Source organism: Lepisma saccharinum, chromosome 1 (assembly GCF_977018435.1).
Source record: "Lepisma saccharinum chromosome 1, izLepSacc3.1, whole genome shotgun sequence".
Classification (NCBI taxonomy): Eukaryota; Metazoa; Arthropoda; class Insecta; order Zygentoma; family Lepismatidae; genus Lepisma; species Lepisma saccharinum.
The window spans coordinates 163,605,120-163,626,313 of NC_139229.1; positions in this window are offsets into that span (position 1 = coordinate 163,605,120).

A 21,194-nucleotide genomic window follows, 5' to 3' on the forward strand; every position below is an offset into this window, starting at 1 on the left:
CAAGACCTCACTTTTAAATTTTTTTCACAATTGTAAAGAGTGAAAAATAATTTACCAGACTATGGAATAAGAATGACTAAAACCCCTCCCACTTTTCAATAATTATATTCCTTAAATTTTCTCATGGACCATTATCATGTCATGATAACGTAAAAGTTTCAAAAAATACTTATAGAAAGACTTTAAATTATTAAAATATTTTGAAATGCCTATAATACCTACACTCTGTCCCGGGAGACGAGTCCTCTGCACAAATACGAATCGAGAGCGCACGACCAATGAACGCGAGAGAGAGGAAGTGAGTGCACGGAGGGGAAACGCGTCTGCAGCTACCACCCGTTTGCAGCAGCGCGCACTGCTTTGCTTTGCTTTGCCCATTCGCCTTCTCCTCTTCTCTGCCGTTATGCGCGGCCTTGCTCCACATATCCCCGAGACAGAAATGGCAGGAATACAACCGAAATCATCAACGGCCGTTCCGGAAATTTTTTAATATCTTTATTCGTAATCGAAAGAAAACGAGGGGCGGTAAAATATTTTGCAACTAGCAAATTGGATGAGATCGCTTGAGGCATAACTGAGTGTGTTCAATGAAGCGGAGTACTCGCCACCGTGTCTTGTTAATTTTCCACGTGACCTCAGCTTATTTAGCCTGAAATTCTAACCCTATTAGATATATAATCCTCCTTTTTCTTTTTGTAAATGACAAAAGTGCCATGCTTGTGAGAGTGCTCGAATAGTTCGACAAATTTGATGTTTGTTGGTTAAACGACTGAAGCTAAGGTAAATATAACAATTAAATACAATTATACTTGTTATTTTCAGTTACCTGATACATAAATCTTTGATTCCTTTGAATATATTTCTTTATTTTCGACCAGGTACCAAGAATACGCTCGCTCGCTCTCTCGCTCGCTCTCTCGCTCTCGCTCTCGCTCTCGCTCTCGCTCGCTCGCTCGCTCGCTCTCTCTCTCCCGCCTCTCTCTCTCTCTCTCTCTCTCTCTCTCTCTCTCTCTCTCTCTCTCTCTCTCTCTCTCTCTTTCTCTCTCTCTCTCTCTCTCTCTCTCTCTCTCTCTCTCTCTCTCTCTCTCTCTCTCTCTCTCTCTCTCTCTCTCTCTCTCTCTCTCTCTCTCTTCTCTCTCTCTCTCTCTCTCTCTCTCTCTCTCTCTCTCTCTCTCTCTCTCTCTCTCTCTCTCTCTCTCTCTCTCTCTCTCTCTCTCTCTCTCTCTCTCTCTCTCTCTCTCTCTCTCTTCTCTCTCTCTCTCTCTCTCTCTCTCTCTCTCTCTCTCTCTCTCTCTCTCTCTCTCTCTCTCTCTCTCTCTCTCTCTCTCTCTCTCTCTTCTCTCTCTCTCTCTCTCTCTCTCTCTCTCTCTCTCTCTCTCTCTCTCTCTCTCTCTCTCTCTCTCTCTCTCTCTCTCTCTCTCTCTCTCTCTCTCTCTCTCTCTCTCTCTCTCTCTCTCTCTCTCTCTCTCTCTCTCTCTCTCTCTCTCTCTCTCTCTCTCTCTCTCTCTCTCTCTCTCTCTCTCTGTACTTAAACCGCAGTAAGAATTGGATTTTGTGACTAATTTTCGATGAAGCAAATGCAACTAAATGAACGAGACGGCATTTGTGACAACCCAAAAGTGACAAAAATGCATTAAAGAGTTTAAAGATGCTGAAAAATGAACTTAAACCTAACCCAAAAAGGAGGTTGGAGGTTGATGAACTTGTCGTTTTCGAGTCAGAGCTAGAATGGTGAAGCGACCTCCAGCCCAAACTGGCAACCACCTGGAATGCTGGCCATTCGAGGGTACAAATTAATTAACACCAAAGTTAAACATTTTAGAAAGCTTGTTACGAATATAAAATTGTTGGGATCGAGCATCGACTTTTAAAAAACGAATTTACCGGGCCACGAGCTCACCATGGTTGAGATCCACTGCTATCGGGTCATTCTCTGATGATTCTCATTGCCCAGTGGCGTGCGAACTCTTCCTTAAAGTGTACCTGAAAACACTGCTCCTTCATTGTCTGCAGCCCTTGTTCCACATCACCCAGTACTTAAAACACCTCATCTTGGACCCTACTTCATCCTCCCCGTGTCTCTCCACACCTCGCAGGACACCACACATACTTGCTTGCACTGATGCATGTTTTAAGAATCGCGATTGGAACTGAGTTGCGACTCGTACCCCCACCCTCTCTCATAGTTCTGCACCGTAAAATAGCCTTCAGGGTGGTTTCATATTTTTGATCCAGTAACCTCGAGCTGACGTAAGGGACTTTCCATAGTAGGCTGTCTACTTTGCTTAGCGTCTATGAAGTCTTTACTTCTGATTTGTCTTATTCTCTCTCCTGACATACTCAGCATGATGCCTAGATATGTAAAATGCTTGACACTTTCGAGTTCAAAGCTCCCGTAAACCCATTACTCCGGTGCGCAAGCATAACCCTTTTTAAACATCACTGCTATAGTTTTCCGTGTGTTTACCTCCAACTTCCAAATTGAACAATATTGGCTTAATCTGTTCAGCCCCTGTGAATCTCGTTTGATATTAAAACAAGATCATCCACGTAGAAAAGCATTGGGATCGGCGTGACTGATATTTCCGATGCTTCGACTCTCTCTGCTCCCACTTAGCTAGCAATATCTAATAAAAATAATAAATACTAAAGTTGATAGAATACCACCGTGCTTTCGTGCGGCCCCCACTCCCATTTAACAAAAAATTGACCCTTCTGTACATAGCCATACTAAGTGTATTGATCACTCTGGCTGAGACCTCTATGTCCCATAACTTCCCCCGCAGCTTTTGCCTTTTGACAGATTCAAAAGCCTTTTCAAAATCAACGTAACAGCAGTATAATTTTCCCTTCTCGTTCAATTTACTTTGTACTAGGGAGTTGAAGGCAAACGCATTATCTATCGTGCGGTAGTTGAAGACTAAAATTGGTAAACGCTGTAAGTGCCACAATAATTCAAACACCGTTTTCCACGATAAACTGTGAAATGTACCGTGCTTTATAATGTGGTAAACGTGAAATGTGGCTGGTAGCCCTCTGAGTAGTTCAAAGGGCGTGTAAAGAAGTCACTAGTGTGCACGTTCTTACGGGCTGATGTGCGGAGCGATGCGATTTCCCAACACTTTCGCTTTTGGCAACGTTTACCACTTTTAGTCCTCAATTGGACCTGAAACTAGCTTTCAGAGAATCAATTGATCGAATATACCCGCCCACTTTTTTTTTTAACCTGTTGTACAGAATGTTAAATATACTTTAGTAAAATCCTGTTCTATTTCAACTATGAGATGAAATCAATATTTCAGGTACGATTTCCTTAGGGAGGGTAGGGAGGTGCTATTTGCGCATGATATTTAATAAGGAAAGTAAACAAGGATAATAGTGGGATACATGAATAGTATCAAGTAAATTGTCCATCACCATGTTCACGCACTTTGTTTTACCTAATGAGAGCTTCAAGAATTGATACAAAACGACAAACAAACTGTTGACAATCTCTGCACTAGCATATGTAAAAATCCAGTCCATAAAAACCCGTGCGATGCAATAGAAACATTAATGCCCATGGACAATTTGCCAAGCAGTACTTTGTGCATCCCACTGTACGTCAAGAAGGGGCGACGAATTCTATTGTCGCCTTAGGAGTGAAATTCTCTAGCTACAGTTCTGCTCTGGCTTCTTTAAACAGAAATTTGTAATTTTGACACACACGACAACGAAGGATAAGAATATTGCTTTTTTGCGACCTACACTTAGGACGTTTTACAATGTCAGACCTCCGTGCATGCAAAAAAGAGATCTCTTGGGTTTTGTGCGAAAGCGTAGACAGGCATGCACATCTGTTTCTGCAGGCGTTGTCTGGACATGTTGCAAATTGAGTTATGAGCTGAAACAAAGGAAACCCTCACACAGCAGAGAAAACGCGGTTACAAAAGCGGTAAACTCTCTGTTCCGATCGACCGTAACGGTTTCGGATATTTACAGAGTGAAATCCAGCGTATTCAACAGTTAGACAAAGTGCATGAAGACCAAAATTATGTAACAAGCTTTGATTTCAGAAACCGACTACGTCTGCTGATATCAGCCGTTGTACGAGAGTTCCATTTTCATCAACTCAACTTCCTCACAGGTGACACCAACAGCAGTCAGCCGGTGATAGTAGCAATGATAAAATTATTATTATGTAGGTATTAAGAAAAAAATGTTAAAAAAATGTTTCCCATTCACTATATTTCGGGCGGATAAAGACGTAGGCTGTAAGTTTCGTGTATTCAGGGCAAAACTTTTATTTTTCACCTTTTTATGATCTGTTACGTCTTGAGGTACAGAAAGCCTTACAAAAATTTGCGCATTAAATAGATTTCGAAAATTATTGGTTTTTTTAATATGTTTGAAGCTACCATTGTTTGCGTATGTCCAAATAATAAGTTGTTTTTTTTTGTAACGGAGCTAATTCCAATTGCTCAGACCGAAATAAGTTTCAAATCGGAACTAATTACAATACCAATTGATACATTTTAAAATTCGCAGAAAATCAGCACAATAACATTAAAAATCCACTCGTGCAAAGTCCAGAAAAAATTATATAAAAATCAATAACTCTGAGACGGTGTGTTTTGTGGCAAAAATTAAAGAGGAGAGGATTTTACTTAACCATTCAGTCACTTCTACCACATTAAGGTCAACTGGAAGTCCGGTGAAACGTTTTAATGCAAATTGGTAATCCATTGTCTGCTCCCAATCACATTATAATAGATTGGAATTGACAACTGGCAAAAAAAGTTAAAATGAAGGAATAAGGGACTATGAAAATGTTTTCACATATCCATAATTTATTCTCTATGAAAGCCTTAAAGCCTCAACTATTTTTCACCGGTGCTATCCGCGAACAAGTACAAAGTTTTCAAATTACTTAGATTAATTGCCTAAAGGGATACGACTGGAATGCCAGGAATGGTTTTTTTCTACCCACAATGGTCGTTGGGTGAAATGTTATCCCACTATGGAAATGCATTAATCATTCCAGTTATAACCAGCGAAGTTCTCCTCCGTCCTGGTTTCAGAATGTTGCAGAACAGAAATCAGATGGGATTAAACGCGAACAGTTAAAAATTGTTTGAATTAAGGAATACCATAAGATATATTTATGTTAAACCTATAAATTATACTATCAACGCAAATACAGTGTATACATTATTTTTATCAACGGTGCTGTCCGTGATGACTGGTACGTACCTCTGCAAACGTAACAATCAAGGGATTCCGGGTTCGATACCCAGTGGAGTCTCATAGTTCTGCAATGAAAGCTTTATCACTATTAGTTCATGAAACACAATAGACATAAGTGTCCACTACGACAGACATAAGTGGCGTCGACAGAATGATGATAATCTGTTCAGACATCCTCTTTGCTCCTTATAGAAGTGCATCTCCTTTTCAATGATCTCAAAACTCAACTTCACCTCATGCATTAAGCTCTTCTTCGTTTCATTAATTAACCGACCTGCAATGAAAGTTCCTGAACTGCACCGTACGATCGTGATCGAGGCGTCTGTTCTGGACGAAGTAACATCTAAGCCGTGAATACCGTGCAGGAATACATCGAAAGCTAACATCTGCAGCGTGTGGTCTGCCTGTCTGTAACTTTTACTTGCACTGACAGAAAAGAAATCTCTTGTTTGGCTGTCGGCGTGAATGAAAGCGACGCATCTTAACACCGACAAGGATTGATAAGATACAAGTCGAAAGAGGAATGGAGAGCTATATACAGAGTCTTTGAACGTCCAGAGACTGAAGAATGATTTTGTTTGTATCTGACACACACAATATGAGTAGTCATCGTCGCGTAAAAATTTTGCTAAGCAAGTTTCTGCTTTATTTATATTTCTCATTACCTTAAAGCAAAGTCTTGAAAGAAGCTTCCTTTGAATGGGGTGATCAAATGTGCTTCCAGCTTCCCGACTAAGAATTTCTAGCCTCGTCTTGACCGAGAGGAAATCCATAAACAGTTGCAACACAAGATCCTTGGCGCTTTCCATTACTTTTGGCACTTTATCTATTCTCAGTGTTTTTTACACGTCTATCCTGAAAACTTGTGTACGGATCTCTAATTACCGGGCAACGTTTTTCCTTTTATATTCAGTGAAACAATGCGCTTCATCGTTTATTGTTGCTAACCCGATAACTTATACGCTGATAGCAATTATTATGTTTCCTTGTCGTCACTTTTACAGCTCAGTCGTGTTGTTTTCACTGAATATGCGTGTATAACCTCGCCTACCCGATCACTCGCTGCCGAATTGAACCATTTCCTGCCTCGTTAGCGAATAAAGGCCGAATCACACGGAACTGGATTCCAGTTGGCGCTGAACTGTCTACCTGACCGGAAGTGATGTCTGCCTGACTGGCTCTTGTTCTAATTGCAACTGGCTTTCCTCGACTGGATTCTGTGGAACAGCCAATCAGAACAAAGTTTGGCCTAGTGAAGATAACACTAGGGAACAAATTTCAACTTCTTTTCTGTATCCTGGATGAAATAACGAATTCTTTACTAATTTCTATGTGAGGTATTCAGAGAAAGTCTCAAAACTTGTATCTCACGTCACATTTCCGTATCCCAAAAGTCATGCAACCGAGATTTTGAACGTTCTTAACTTTTGTATAAAAGACGATAAATACATGAAGCTTGTATTAGATATTAACTTTATCTATATGGATAGCTTTAAACGTTAAACACGAAAATTATTCTCTGTATGAACGTCCAGTATTAAATAAAAGCTTTTAAGGTGTAAGAAAATATATTGTATGAAGGAAAGAAAAACATACATAAAGACAGATATGGAGTCGCTTGAAATATTTTTTTATGTGTGTCGGTGGTCTCAATAGGTAGTATATATCGAATTAATAAAAGAACGATACATTTTAATGGATTCTATGCATAAAAGGTAAAGAAAGGCAACGTTCCCCGTGTATATAGCACTGTGCCATGAAGGCACACTAGGGGATGTGGGATTATTTCTGTGCAGTACAGACTATTTATGGGCATATTCATTAGAAAATTATGGTGTTGTTTTTTTAAATACGTAGTGTACTGGCAATATTGGTCGTGTCAAAGATCGGTACCAGGTGAGCCAAAATCTGGCGATGTTATTCAATTAATTTCCAGATAAAATTAAAGATTTGAAATTGCATATGCATATGCTTTTATTGTTCGAGGAATAGCCACGCATTACGTTCAACAAAAATAACAAACTGTCACGTGGTCCCTTGGTTCAGGCCATATCATAGATTCATCAAAAGGCATTAAATGAATACCGTTCAACCATTCTCTTAGTGTTACAGCATAACTCTGACATGTACCATGTAATGCCCATGGGCGGTCTTGATCTCAAAGCTACAATCAAAGTACAGTCGGTACACTATCATAGGATTTAATGGTGATTACATGGAATTGATGGGGTGTATAGGGTTACCCTCTGAATACACCCAAATGTCAACATCATCCACGTAATTTTCAGACTAACGAGACTCTGGCGTCTGGAATCACAGTAAGAATAATCCTCAGTGTTGCCTGTTGTCCTGTGATCCAAGTGCCTCTTTACAGCCTCAGATTTTAACATGGGAAAGGATATTTTTGTCCTCGGAGATAAGTGTTGCTTTTAGTTATGGTAGGCAGGGCTGGTACGTATACACTATATCTACCTTGTATGTGTTTAATGCAGATCATCAAAGAAGTATATCTATGCTCTTGTAAGTTCAATTTGAGACTTTCATGCATGCATTGCATACAGTAACGTATATTTTATATTAGAACGAAATGTCTTGAAATATACACTTAAGCACACTGTAAACGGAGAAGGAGGTGAAACGAGAAAAGGGTAAAAAGAAAATTAAAGGATGAGTGAGAGAAATTAGAAGAATAGAAAGAAATTTCCAGGTGATCTTTGCTAACATACTTGCGATAATGGCAAGACGAAGATGGAAGTACCATGATATTGGCCCAGAGGAAATGGTCAATGGTAGGGCCAGATACAAAGTTTAGCTTGCTGCGGCAGTAACCTTCTGGCTTATTTTGATTTTGATTTGATTTGATTCACTTTATTTTACTTCGCCTTTTGTGCCACTTTTGGTTAATTTGCGAATATGGGGATGAGTGATGATATGATGAAATTGATGAATGGACACTCACAAACATCCATGCCCAGGCCAGGATTCGAACCCGGGACCCCTGGCGTCGGAGCGTGATGTGATAACCACTCCGCCATGGGGGCCGACCTTTATGGCTTATGAATGCCAGAAAGCTATTTTGTCACATACTTTACCATCTGATCTTTACGATGAAGCTACTGCTGTAAGGAAAATACAAAGTAACGAAAATGCAAAGATTTCGTTGTTGAGTTTCCCATACGCGAACCCCGTACTTTAGTTGTAAGTAACAAAAGGTAATTAAAATGTTTAGGCAGGTGTTTAGTTATAAACGGTAAATTGCCATCCACAATTGCTTCTCTGGTCTCCTTGTAAGACATGAATGGCGTACAGGAAAAACAAGAACCGCCCAAAGTAGTTCTGATGTCCTACTACACTGTCTGGGAATGTCAGGGGTGCCCATCCCCCCCCCCCAAGGCTAAGGGCGCAATCCCCCCAAATGTCGTCATGCGTCCCCCCCAAATCATGTGGTAATCCACATGAAGTATTTAATTACGATAGCCTGTTTACTGAAAGTAAGGTTTTTGTAATCTTTATTGAACACGATACTTGATCTGTCCGTCCTCCTTAAAAAGAGGTTTCCAGACCGTGGATGCATTACCCCTCAAAATATTTTGGTGAATACGTAATAATTCATTTTATATTAATACAATAGCCAGTTAAACTGTCCATATTTTTTAATGGTTCGAATTTTCGAAATAACGGAAAGCTAGCAATCTCAAGTGTCATAATTACAGCGTGTCCCGCTTATACGTATAATAAAATAAAAATTCATAACTTCTAAACAAACTGTCAGAATGATTTGATTGTTGTTTCATTTTAAAGAATGACTCAGAAATTTTTTTAGCAACACATTCAGTGGTAGTTGCGCATGCGCAGTAGCCAGAATGTCTTGAAAACTGATATTATCAGTTTCTCAGTAGCCATTCGTCATGTGGTCACCACAAGAAAAGGTGTTTTGTGTTTTAACGTTGTCTGAAGTGAAGTCTGTGACACTTGTGCAGAGACGATTTCGTGCACGTTATGGTTTGGGTGCTAAAGAAGTAGTTCCATCGTACATTTCAATAAAGAAATGGGGAAAACAGTTACGCGAAACCGGTTCATTTCTCAAATCTCGTTAGAGACTTCCTGGACGAGCATTTCAATGGAAAATGGATAGGAAGAGGTTCGAATTTTATTGAATGGCCCCCACGGTCACCAGACCTCACTGTGTGTGATTTTTTGTTGTGGGGGTGTGTTAAGGACAAAGTTTACTGTACACCGGTTAGAGATTTGCAAGACTTGCGTGAAAGAATTATGGTTGCAGTAAGCAACATTACCCCGCACATGCTTCAAAACGTGTGGCTTGAGGCTGACAACAGGTTTGACATTTGCCGTGCCACTAACGATTCACATGTGGAAGTGAGCTAGTTTTCTTGATTTGTAAAAAAAATTTCTGAGTTGTTCCATGTTTGTACAAAGTTTGGACAAAATATGTTGGTAAATAAAAAAGTTGTGTTTTTTTCTTTTATTATACGTATAAGCGGGACACGCTGTATATAAATATGTATTTAAACAGTGTTTGTGGTTGGAGAACAAGATTTCAATAACCCACAATTTGGACACAAAGTCTTATACAACTTAAGACCGAAAATTACAGAACCCTAGCTAGAAATTCCTAAGACCGGGACGAGAATATAATAAGGTGTCTTCTTCAAAGAACTCAGCCCCTCTGCTTGGAGTAATTAATTTTCTTTAATAATCCATAGCAATAATTACATGGATTTCATCTTAAGTGCAAATTTCACTTGCTAAAGCAAAATTACCCTACAACATTAAGTTAGAAATGCGAATTTGACACTATTTACTTTCCTGTTTTATCGAGTAATTAGCAAGGCGTTACTATGAAGTATAGAGTACAACTATTGCAGCATAGCCTAGAGGGAATCAATAATACGATAATATTGCTAATAGAACCATATGATCAAAGTGACTTACCTGCTTTAAATTAAGCAGTATACCGACACTAAACATTATATTTTAAAAAATTATATTATTAATAAATATCGAGAATATTGTTTATGTCTTTTAATGCAGCTACAGTATAATTCTTCATATCGTCTCATGAAAATGCCAGACACCCATTTTTGTAACGCAAGAATGCGAGCGAAGCGAGCAAGAAAATTTTTATATCGATTTCTTTGCAGGCTTGGAAGAATATTAATTTAATGGGACATCAATACTTTCATAGGATCCCTCGATATTTATTTTTTCCCATGTTCGGCGCCGAAACATGCGCATACCATATCGCTAAATATAGTCCCAAAATATAATTTCGAACCCTAAAGAAATACCTTGACAATCTAACACTTTATTAAGAGCTCCATATCTCCTCGCCTCAAATTTAATATTCAATCCTTCAACCTAGATATTACTCCCTCCAAAAGGAAAAAATCTCCAAACCACATTTTCCGCTACAATCTCAGACGTAATATTAATACACAAGAGTTGGATATCCCCCAAATTTATTGCGCAGCCCCCTAACTAAAATTCCCACGATAATCTAAGATTTAACAATGATATTCAATAGTCGAATATTGCCCCCCTCCCCCAACGTTTAATCCTGAATCCCCCACCAGAATCCACGTGTCGATTTAAGACCCAATGTGTAATAGTTGGATATCCCCCTTCCTTAATAATAATAATATTACCCGTTATAATTTCCTTAGCAGTCTAGAATTTGCTATTTATGTAACAGCAATGGATAGTTAATAATGTAATTCAACTTGGGCCAAATGCTGTACTGTTTCACATCAAGTTTCCATCACAAAAAATCATCCCCCCCCCCAAAAAAAAAAAGAATAAGTTGCTTGGACATACCGCGAGTTCACAAACCCACCTGTGGGCATCATCGCTACCTTTAAATACTTCCGTTTTCTTCATCTAATGGATTAAATATAGTGTAAGGTGTAAACGTCTTTACATTTATTTTGGAAATAATATATAAATGTTGAATTTTATATTAAGGAAAAAATTCCCAAAAAATTTCGATGGCGCAATCTGCTCCACAATCCCCCCCTGTGGGCACCCCTTGGGAATGTGTGGAGCACGCGAACGACAAGAATTCTCGGCGTAAGCACTGACTCGTCAGGGCTCGACCAATGAAGGCGTGAGATGGGAAGTGCGTGTATGGAGAGCAAACTCGGCGGCATCTACCAGCCGTTTGCAGCAGCGCGCACTGCTTTGCTCCGCCCATTTTCTTCCTCTCCTTCTCTACCATTATGTGCGGCCTTTCTTCACAGATTCCAGAGGGAGATTGCACAATAACTCTTTGAACATCATCTCAATTCAAATTGGATCTTTCAAATTCCTTCGTCTTTCTGAACGAACAGTGTAGTTAATATTTCCATGCATAAACTCCAATCTCAACACTGAATTACGAATTATGAGCAAAATCGATACGTATAATGTACGTATAAAATTATCTAACTTTTACGGGTTACACTCGCTTGATGCTGCGAAATTTTGTGCAGTTTCTTCAGTTACCTCAAATGTTTATGCATAAAATCTGAATCCCTCATGTAGGCTCCCTTTCGTCATTAGTGTCACACCATCTAAGTTTAGAATATTATTACAAAGCTGTAACGTGTCGCTTCATATTGGCAACTCATTGTTCTGCCATCAAAACGGCCCCAGGTAATGCGTCACGAACTACGGCATGTATATAAAAAAACAGAGACAAAGACCCATCACCTAGGCAACGCTCCTGAATTATATGCGTAGATGCATGCACGGTGCGGCATATTCCAGGAAACTTACAAAGAGCGATTCTTTCCCTTTTGTGGACCCCCAACCCGCAGCTGTTTGTTAGCGCATCTTCCATTAGTGGCAAATAACATCGTCATTTTACCCGGACCCTGCCTCGGATTGTTTTCTGGGAACTGACCGTTCAATACCGTTTTAATCAATTGAGGATTGTGTGTTGGAATACGCTTCGGATGGAAAGCAGGTTGCAAACTCTGTATCTGTTTCTCACACGTTGCCCATCCTTTGTCGCAATAGATCTAAAAACAATTTAACAACAGGCATGATAATAAAATTATGATGTACAATTTACTGTATAAATATTGCATTTAATTCATGTGTGACGTTATTTTTTTTATTCTAGCAACTCACAAATGCTAATAAATTTTTAGGGTGAAAATAATGGTTCGTTTCATGCAATTATTTTTCTTGAAGTGCATATCGACTCTCGAAATATCGCACTCAAATTTGTAAATTGATATCTGCTACTCTATATCTACTCGCTTATATGCATGAAATTTAACAGTCAAAATTTATGTCATATTTATTATGTCCTAATATTTATGACATAAACAGAAATAAACATCTCAAGATTGGAACTTCATAATTAAAAATATTCAAACTTGTAACAAGGTGGATTACATGATTAAAACTTAAATCATCCCATAAGACACATAAACAAGATGCATAATCGTTGCTATGCACAGACTATGTACATTTGCCATAACTGCTAGTTCACCATATACAATAATATATTTTATAATATATATCAATCTTCTCCCCTTCCAGAGAAAACAAACTTATGAGGGGTAAAACACTCTTGTCCTTTTTACTCTTTGAGATTTCCTTCTTCCCATCAAACTACGTCCTGGACCAAGATTAGTTCCTCCCTTTGAAGAGGAAATGGTTCCTGGACCAAGTCTGCTCGCTTCCTTCGAATATGAGCTACTTTCTTGCTTCGGAGACGAACCGTGAGCATTGTGTTCTTCACTGTCGCTTAGTTCCTGCCGATGAATTTCATTTTTAATTGGAGGATATAAATATGCATGATATGCACTATCGTCATATTCCTTGGGTATTTCTGACTGATTTGAATCTCCTCCTGTTTCATGAAAAATCTTTAAAAATGAATAGTGTACATTTCTGTATCTGCCACTTTCTACATCTCTTACTTTATACACAGCAAAACTGCATCTTTCAATAATCTCTCCTTTCTGATATATCTTTCTTTCAGGACAGTAATAATATACTTTACTTCCAATTGAAAATTTCTCACATTCATAATGAACATTTTTAGTGTCATCTTTAATGATTATATTACTTGCAGTGTTGTAAGAAAACATTAATGAACTTGGAGATGTTCCAGTTGATGGCAATGGAGTGTTGTTATGCCATTGTATTACTGTACGCAGTAGTGATTCTACTTCAGTATTTAATTTCTTAACATCCCCTTTTGGAAAATCTCCTATGAAGGTTAGGTACCTTTTCACGGTATTGACTGTTCTCTCAGCCAACCCGTTTCCCGAAGATTTATATGGGCAGGAATGCTTTAGTTCAATGCCCAACCTTTTGCAGAACATCTTAAATTGTTCACTTGCAAAGGGTTGTCCATCATCTGAGACTAACTCTTTTGGAGAACCAAGTATGTAAAATTGGCTTTTTAAATGTCTAATTGCTTCCTGAGCCGTTAAATTAAAACATTGCCAAACATTCAAAAATTTCGTGTGAGCATCAACACAACAGGAATAAATAACCATTGAAATAGAAATGATCGACATGTACACGTTCCATGGGTTGTGATGTCGGTGTCCATGATATAAATTGTCCTTTTGCTGGAGCTCTTGCATTCGTCTGACAAGCATCACATTTTGCAACAAAAATTTCAATGTCAGAAGTCATTTTAGGCCACCAAACTAAATCTCTGCAAATCTGTTTTAATCTCACTACGCCACTGTGCAGACCATGAATTTGAGTCAGAAACTTGCATCGCAGTGTCTCTGGCAATACCATTCTATTTCCCCACATCAACAATCCATCTTCTGTTGACAGTTCCAGACGTTTCTTCCATAAAGCTACTGCTTCCTCATTGATTTGTGGATCAATTCCTCTGGCCAACCATTCTTAACGTAAATTGTTATTTTAGACAACAATTCATCGTGTATTGTATGTTCCTTGATCTCCGATATTCGTAACGGTTGTAACTTTTGTTCTAGATCTGCACACACTGTCAAAACCAAATCTGATTGCAATTCTTCAGGTAGTGGTAATCTTGACAAAGCGTCTGCTATTGGAACCTTCTTAGAATACACTATTTCGTAATTCAGAGATGCCATGAATATTTTCCACCTCTGCCAACGTGCATTGTGTTGCATTGGCACTGGTGTATTCGAATCAAGTAATGATTTGGCAGTCATTGAATCGGTGTATATTGTAAATTTTTGACCTGCCAGATATAAGTAAAAATGTTTAACAGACGAAATAATGACTAATGCCTCTCTTTCTCCCTGACAGTAATTCTTCTGAGCAGGTGAAAGTGTAGCTGAAAAACACGCCACTGTTCGATGTTCGCCATCTATTTTGTGCCCTAATCGACCTCCAACACCGTAGCCAGAACTATCCGTTTCTAGGATTATTTCTTTTGAAGGATCGAAAGGAATTATTGCAGGTGTCTGAACAACCTTAACTTTAACAGCCTTAAATTCCGATATACATTGATTAGACCACAACCATTTTTCGCCTTTCCTCAGAAGTCGATATAGGTGTGGTATTGTAGATGACAAGTTGTGTAGAAAACGGCTTTGAAATGCAACCATCCTTTAAAAAACTTTGTAGTTGAACCTTATCCTTTGGCTCTGGACTTTCTAAAATAGCACGCACATGCTTTTCAGTTGGTGTGATTCCATTTGCCGCAAAACGTCTTCCTAAGTAAATCACTTCTTGCACTAGGAATTCAGATTTACTTAAATTGACTTTAACATTATAATCTTTAAAGCGTTCCAGAACTTGTTTTGTTCTTAGGAAACATTCTTGTAGACTCTCTCCAGAAATGATAACATCATCGATAAATGCTGCAACTCTTTCCAATCCTGTTAAAATTGAATCAATTACCTGCTGGAAAAGCTGAGACGAAACATTTGTACCAAATGGTAAACGTTGCATTCTGTACAAGTGAGAATCATAATTTAAACACAATATGTTTTGTGAGTCTGGATGCAAACTAACTTGCAAAAATGCTGAACGTAAATCAAGCCTGGTGTAGTACTTTCCTATTTTAACTTTCTGTAAAATATCAGGAAAATCTGGTAGACGATACACTAAACCATCGGTTTGAAAATTGACAGTTTTCGAATAATCTACACAGATACGTATAGAATCATTTGATTTCTTAACTGGCACAATAGGACTAGCCCATTCTGAATGTTCTATAGGAGCTATAATATTCTATTTACACATATTATCTATTTCTAGTTTTATTTGATCTCGTAATGAATATGCTATTCTGTACGCTTCCCTGAACACAGGCCTAGCATTCTTCTGTAAAGGTATTGATACCTTGAAATCTTTAATGGGTGTACTAATATCCTCATTAAACAATTCTGCAAAAGATGTCAGCAATTGTGAACGACAGTCTTCAATGTTCATTTGTTTCATATTACTTGAATTATGTACGTCGGCTTTACGTTTGTTCAGAATCATGGCTTTGCTATTTTACCCTTGCACATTTGATGTTCGTGAACATTCACCTATATCATCAATCCTTTGCTGATGTACCTTTGGAGTATCCATTATGCCTGAATGCTGAATTTTCGAACAAGCATCTGGTAGCGAATCTTTTGATTCCAAACCTAAACAAGCATGTGTAGAATCTTCATTTTGAATGTAATCAGTTTCAGGAAACTTATTTAGAAGTTTGCTGCGACAATCACCAAATAATATGTTCATTCCAACTCTACCAATTAATATATTTGTATTAATCTTATCGCCAACAACAAAAGGTATCATGTACATTTTGCCATGATAGTAAAGTTTTAAGCTTAATTGGCCTAATAAACACAATCTTTCACCTGATATCGAAGTATATGAATTTAATAATGGACTCTGTATGAAGTTGCCAATAATATTAGTTAACAAATCTTTTGAAATGAAATTAGCCAAACTACCAGAATAGACAATAGCTTCTAACGATTGGTCTTGTATTATAATATTAATGTACAAAGGTAAACGTTCATTTCGCAATGAAACCTGATCAGATGCGTGTTGCAAATTAGAAATAGATTCGTTTGCTTTTTTATTGTACATTTGTTGCGTGTTTGTAGTTAAAAAAGTATACGTACTATCTTCTTGCACAGAGAATAAGCTATGTTGAGAATTGCATTCTCCAAAACCATTACCTTTGGTATCCAAATTACTGTTTCTCATTTCACAATTTCCTTTATAAATATTAGATAAATTGACTGCAGGTTCCTTCCATTGTTTATTTCTTTCGAAACATGCAGCCAAGAAATGTCCTTTCTTCTTACAGAAACTGCAAATAGCATTGAATGCAGGACAGTTCTCTTTGAATGTACAACCTAACCTTGCACAGCGCTTACATTTTATATCATTTGCCTAATTTTGCCGTGATACAAATTTTTGGCTAAATGCAGTATGTGGTTTAGATTGTGGCATGCCTTTGTATGCACTATTTGTTCCGAATCTTGATTCTCTTGTGTTGCCTTGCTGATTCTTTGAAAAATGAGCTTTAGCAAATGAATTGTTTGTACTGAATCTACGTGAGCTTTGTATTTGTTTATTTTCACCTACCAAAAATGCATTTTGGTTGACTTTATTTTTATTTGTGCGTATTATCTCATGTTGGAGTACTACATCACAAACCTTTTCGAATGTGCTGGGCATGTCTGACAGTAATTTATCTTTTAGTATACTATCGGGTGGACCGAACACGAGTTTTTCTCTAAGACGAGTGTCTAATTCATCTGTTGTAAACTCACAAGTTATTGCAGCTACTTTTAAACGATTTATGTACGATGTAGCTGTCTCACCTTGCTCTTGCTTTATTTGCATAAAAGCGAATCGTTGAATCCATTTATTAACCTGTGGTGAATATATTTTTCGCAATGTATCAAAGAGTTCCTCCAAGGTGCAATCTTTTGGATCCTTTCGACTTAATCTGTGTTCCAGCTCTTGATATGGTACACTACCGATTACAGAAATAAGAGTTAACACTCGTTTCCTTTCTTGTATATCGTTAGCCTCAATAAAAGCCTTGAATTTTTTAATATACGAATTTATATCCTGGCTTGGGTTATAAGCCTCAAATGCAGGTATAAAACTTATGTGTTTTTCCATACTGGCTCACTTTGACTTAATTACTATAATTCTACTTACAGTAGTAATTATTTACTTCTTTAATCCTCGTCGCCATTTTGTTATGTCCTAATATTTATGACATAAACAGAAATAAACATCTCAAAATTGGAACTTCATAATTAAAAATATTCGAACTTGTAACAAGGTGGATTACATGATTAAAACTTAAATCATCCCATAAGACACATAAACAAGATGCATAATCGTTGCTATGCACAGACTATGTACATTTGCAATAACTGATAGTTCACCATATACAATAATATATTTTATAATATATATCAATCTTAAATCACCAAAACTCTCAGGTTGTTTTTTCATATATATATACACATTCAATTCCTTCATAACAATATTACTGGAATTACAACCGTACTTACAATGTCTAATACACATACACACCCCAAAAAACTACAATTTCATCCCGATTTCAATCAATCTATATTTGATTTAAGAAGACCCGATACACAAATGTCGTGAGGAACGTCGTTTTAGTGCGTGATGTGTTTGTGCAGTTTTCTTCTTCGTTTTGTCGACCTTTAGACAATTTTAAGATAAGAAACAATCTGTATTTGTCACACCATTTTCACTCTTTTCATCACCCAGTACTTGAGATATTAACAGTGGTAATGACGCATTCATTCAGATAGACCTGTTAGTAGCGCAATGGTGGAAACCAAGTGAATTTCTTAATTTTCTCACTGAACAGACACAAAAAATTGTTTGAATAGCTGGCAGTATCCGAGTCATATTTTGCCATTAAGAAGAAAATCTGGAAATTAGATTAAGCATTATGGAGTTCATTTGTGCATTTTTAGCGAGGTGTGAACACGGGGAATTTGGGGGCTGTCACGGACATCCGGTTATTCGCTGTTTGTCAACTTCATTCATCCTTGTCACAGCCAACCAACATTGCGGCAGGAAGGACGGAACAATTTCTGTCATGAAAATTATGTCGAAACGAGTTCTCTGTGAAGCCCCTGCCTGATATTTTCCAAACGAAAACATGTCACGGTTAAAGTTGTCAACGTTTGTTATAAGTCCACTTTATCTACTTTAACTAATAGGCTAATCGGGAGTGAACTTGCAGTTTAAAGTGGGACCCTAACCACCTTGTGCTTTCACTGGGGATCGAACCTGGGACCTCTTGATTACGGGACGACGCCGTTGCCGATATGCCATCAGGGAGGTCCAAACGAAAACATAATTCATTGTTATGAAAAACCCTTTTAATGTGGGATGATCTGGAAAATGGTTGAGAGGACTATGTGGGTTACGAATTAAAGTCGAGGAATCTGATAATGACTTATTACTATGTATTTTGGTTCAATACAACTTGCTTATTAATTGCCTCAATTGTTGACATAACTTTGATTGTTTTTTATGACATTTATTTATAATTTGTGTAAAAGTTTGTCGATTTGACCTCTTCATTACAGATACTAAACCTTAATACATTACTGAAAATTAAATCCATAAACTTCATCTTACTTATTCTGAAAATACGTAATGAACAGAATAATTACTTCACGCATGGATAACAGGGAATGGTCGGAGAGGGGTTTTACCACATTCTTCATACAGCTTTGATAAGAATAACACTTGTCTTTCGCTAATTTGGTGAAAATGAACCGTCATATCCATTAAAAGAAGACGTCGTGTTAAAGGTAAACGTACTTCCAGGCATGCGAATTGAATCATGGAAACTAGACGTCTCCGAGACGGCTTCCTCCTCACATTTCCTTTGGCTGGAATCCAAAATAGTTTTCCGGATGCAGAAGTTCCAGAATCATGGTAATTGATATGTTTATTCCGAGGCAGATGCGCTCTCCCTCGCTTAATTGCAGCGGGAAAGGAACCCGGGAAGGTAATACAAGAACAATCCTAGCAACTCGACGAGATGTAAGCACCGGCCTAATGTAATTTCGGAGCTTTGACTTGGATTCTTGTTGTTAACATTCAAATCAAGGATTTCCGGAAGGGAAAGTGTACTGCAATTTGTATGCTAGAGGAAAACATGTCAAAGGTTATTAGTCCTTTAACGGATTAAAACTTTAGAATTTCTTGGAAGTTAAGGGTCTCAAGTAATGAAGTGTTGAGTCTGAAGTGAAAACTTATGTGAATAGTGTACTGTTCGAAAAATCTAAAAATCTGTTTTCACTACAGTCCAGCAGAACTTACTTGAGAGAAATGGCCACTCGGTGAGTGATGCAACTGCGCTCGAATTGGCTAGAGCGGGGGACTTCCCGCTGTAACGGGCCAACGGAAACTCTACAAACTCTACTCTAGAGTTTCCGTTGGCCCGTTACAGCGGGAAGTCCCCCGCTCTAGCCAATTCGAGCGCAGTTGCATCACTCACCGAGTGGCCATTTCTCTCAAGTAAGTTCTGCTGGACTGTAGTGAAAACAGATTTTTAGATTTTTTTGTTCGAACCATTTGTCAAAGCAGTTTTTCCAATCTTCTTGAGACACCTCCATAATGTGGTTTTTGAACGCATCAACGGCGTCTTCCGCCGACGAAAATCGTTGTCCACGCAATTTATTCTTGACATTCGGGAACAAGAAGAAGTCATTGGGTGCCAAATCAGGACTGTACGGCGGATGACCCATTAATTCGATTTTTTGACTGTTCATAAAGTCGGTTGTTAGACGAGATGTGTTCTACGTTCCTCTAAAGGCACAGTTGCCACATGACCAGTTTTCCCGAAAAAACAGGCGACCGTTTGTTTCGATGTGCTTCGAGCGCGAACAACTTTTGTTGGATTGGGTTCATCTTGAAACACCCATACAGTCGACTGTTGTTTACGTTCCGGCTCATATGCATATATCCATGATTCGTCACCTGTTACAATCTTATATACGTCTTTTGAAGCACCACGATTGTATTTATTGAGCATTTGTTTGCACCAATTGACGCGAGCGTCTTTTTGAGTTTTTGTCAAATTGTGTGGGTTCCAACGAGAACATACCTTTCTCACAGCTAAATGATCATGTAATATTTTATATATGCTGGTGAAACTAATGCCTATGGTTGCCTCAATCTCACAGTATGTCACATGACGATCTTGCAGTATTAGGTTTTGCACAGCATCAATGTTTTCTTGAACAACAACTGATTTTGGACGATCTTCGCGAATCTCGTCGGTGAGCGAATGGCGGCCACGATTAAATTCGTTATACCAGCGTTTCACAGTGGCAAAGGATGGGGCTTCATCGCCAAATGTGGAAGTAAGTTGATCGATGCACTCTTGTCTTGATAATCCACGTCGAAAATCGTAAAAAATCATCGCACGAAAATGTTCACTTGTTAATTCCATTTTATTGTTGTCGCGCAATCTCCAAGGCAACATAAACAACACAAATCAAGCTATTGACAAAACATTTGAAGTACGTTATGGTCAATAATGCCAGACGATTCCGTGCAAACGTCAAATCGCGCCTAACTTCAATCAGTGTTGCCAAGGCTCAAAATATAAATAGTGACCCTCGTAATACCTTTAAGGAGTGGTAATATTATAATGGGATTGAGATACGAAACTCTCGGATCCGGATCCAGATCCGAAACTTTCGGATCCTGAACCCTGGGATCCGGATCCAGATCCGAAACTTGCGGATCCGGAACTCTCGGATCCGGATCCAGATCCGGAATTTTCGTAACTTTTGGATCCGGATTTTTCGGATCCGGATCCGTTTGGCCATCCCTACTCGTCACTAATGTCTACCAAGCGCCTTTGCGCGACTTTTTGAACTAATGATCAAAACGTGGGCGTGGGTATGAAAAGGAAAGCATTGTTTCTCATGTTATGTGACTTACAATTTACTCGGTACAGAACAAGGTAA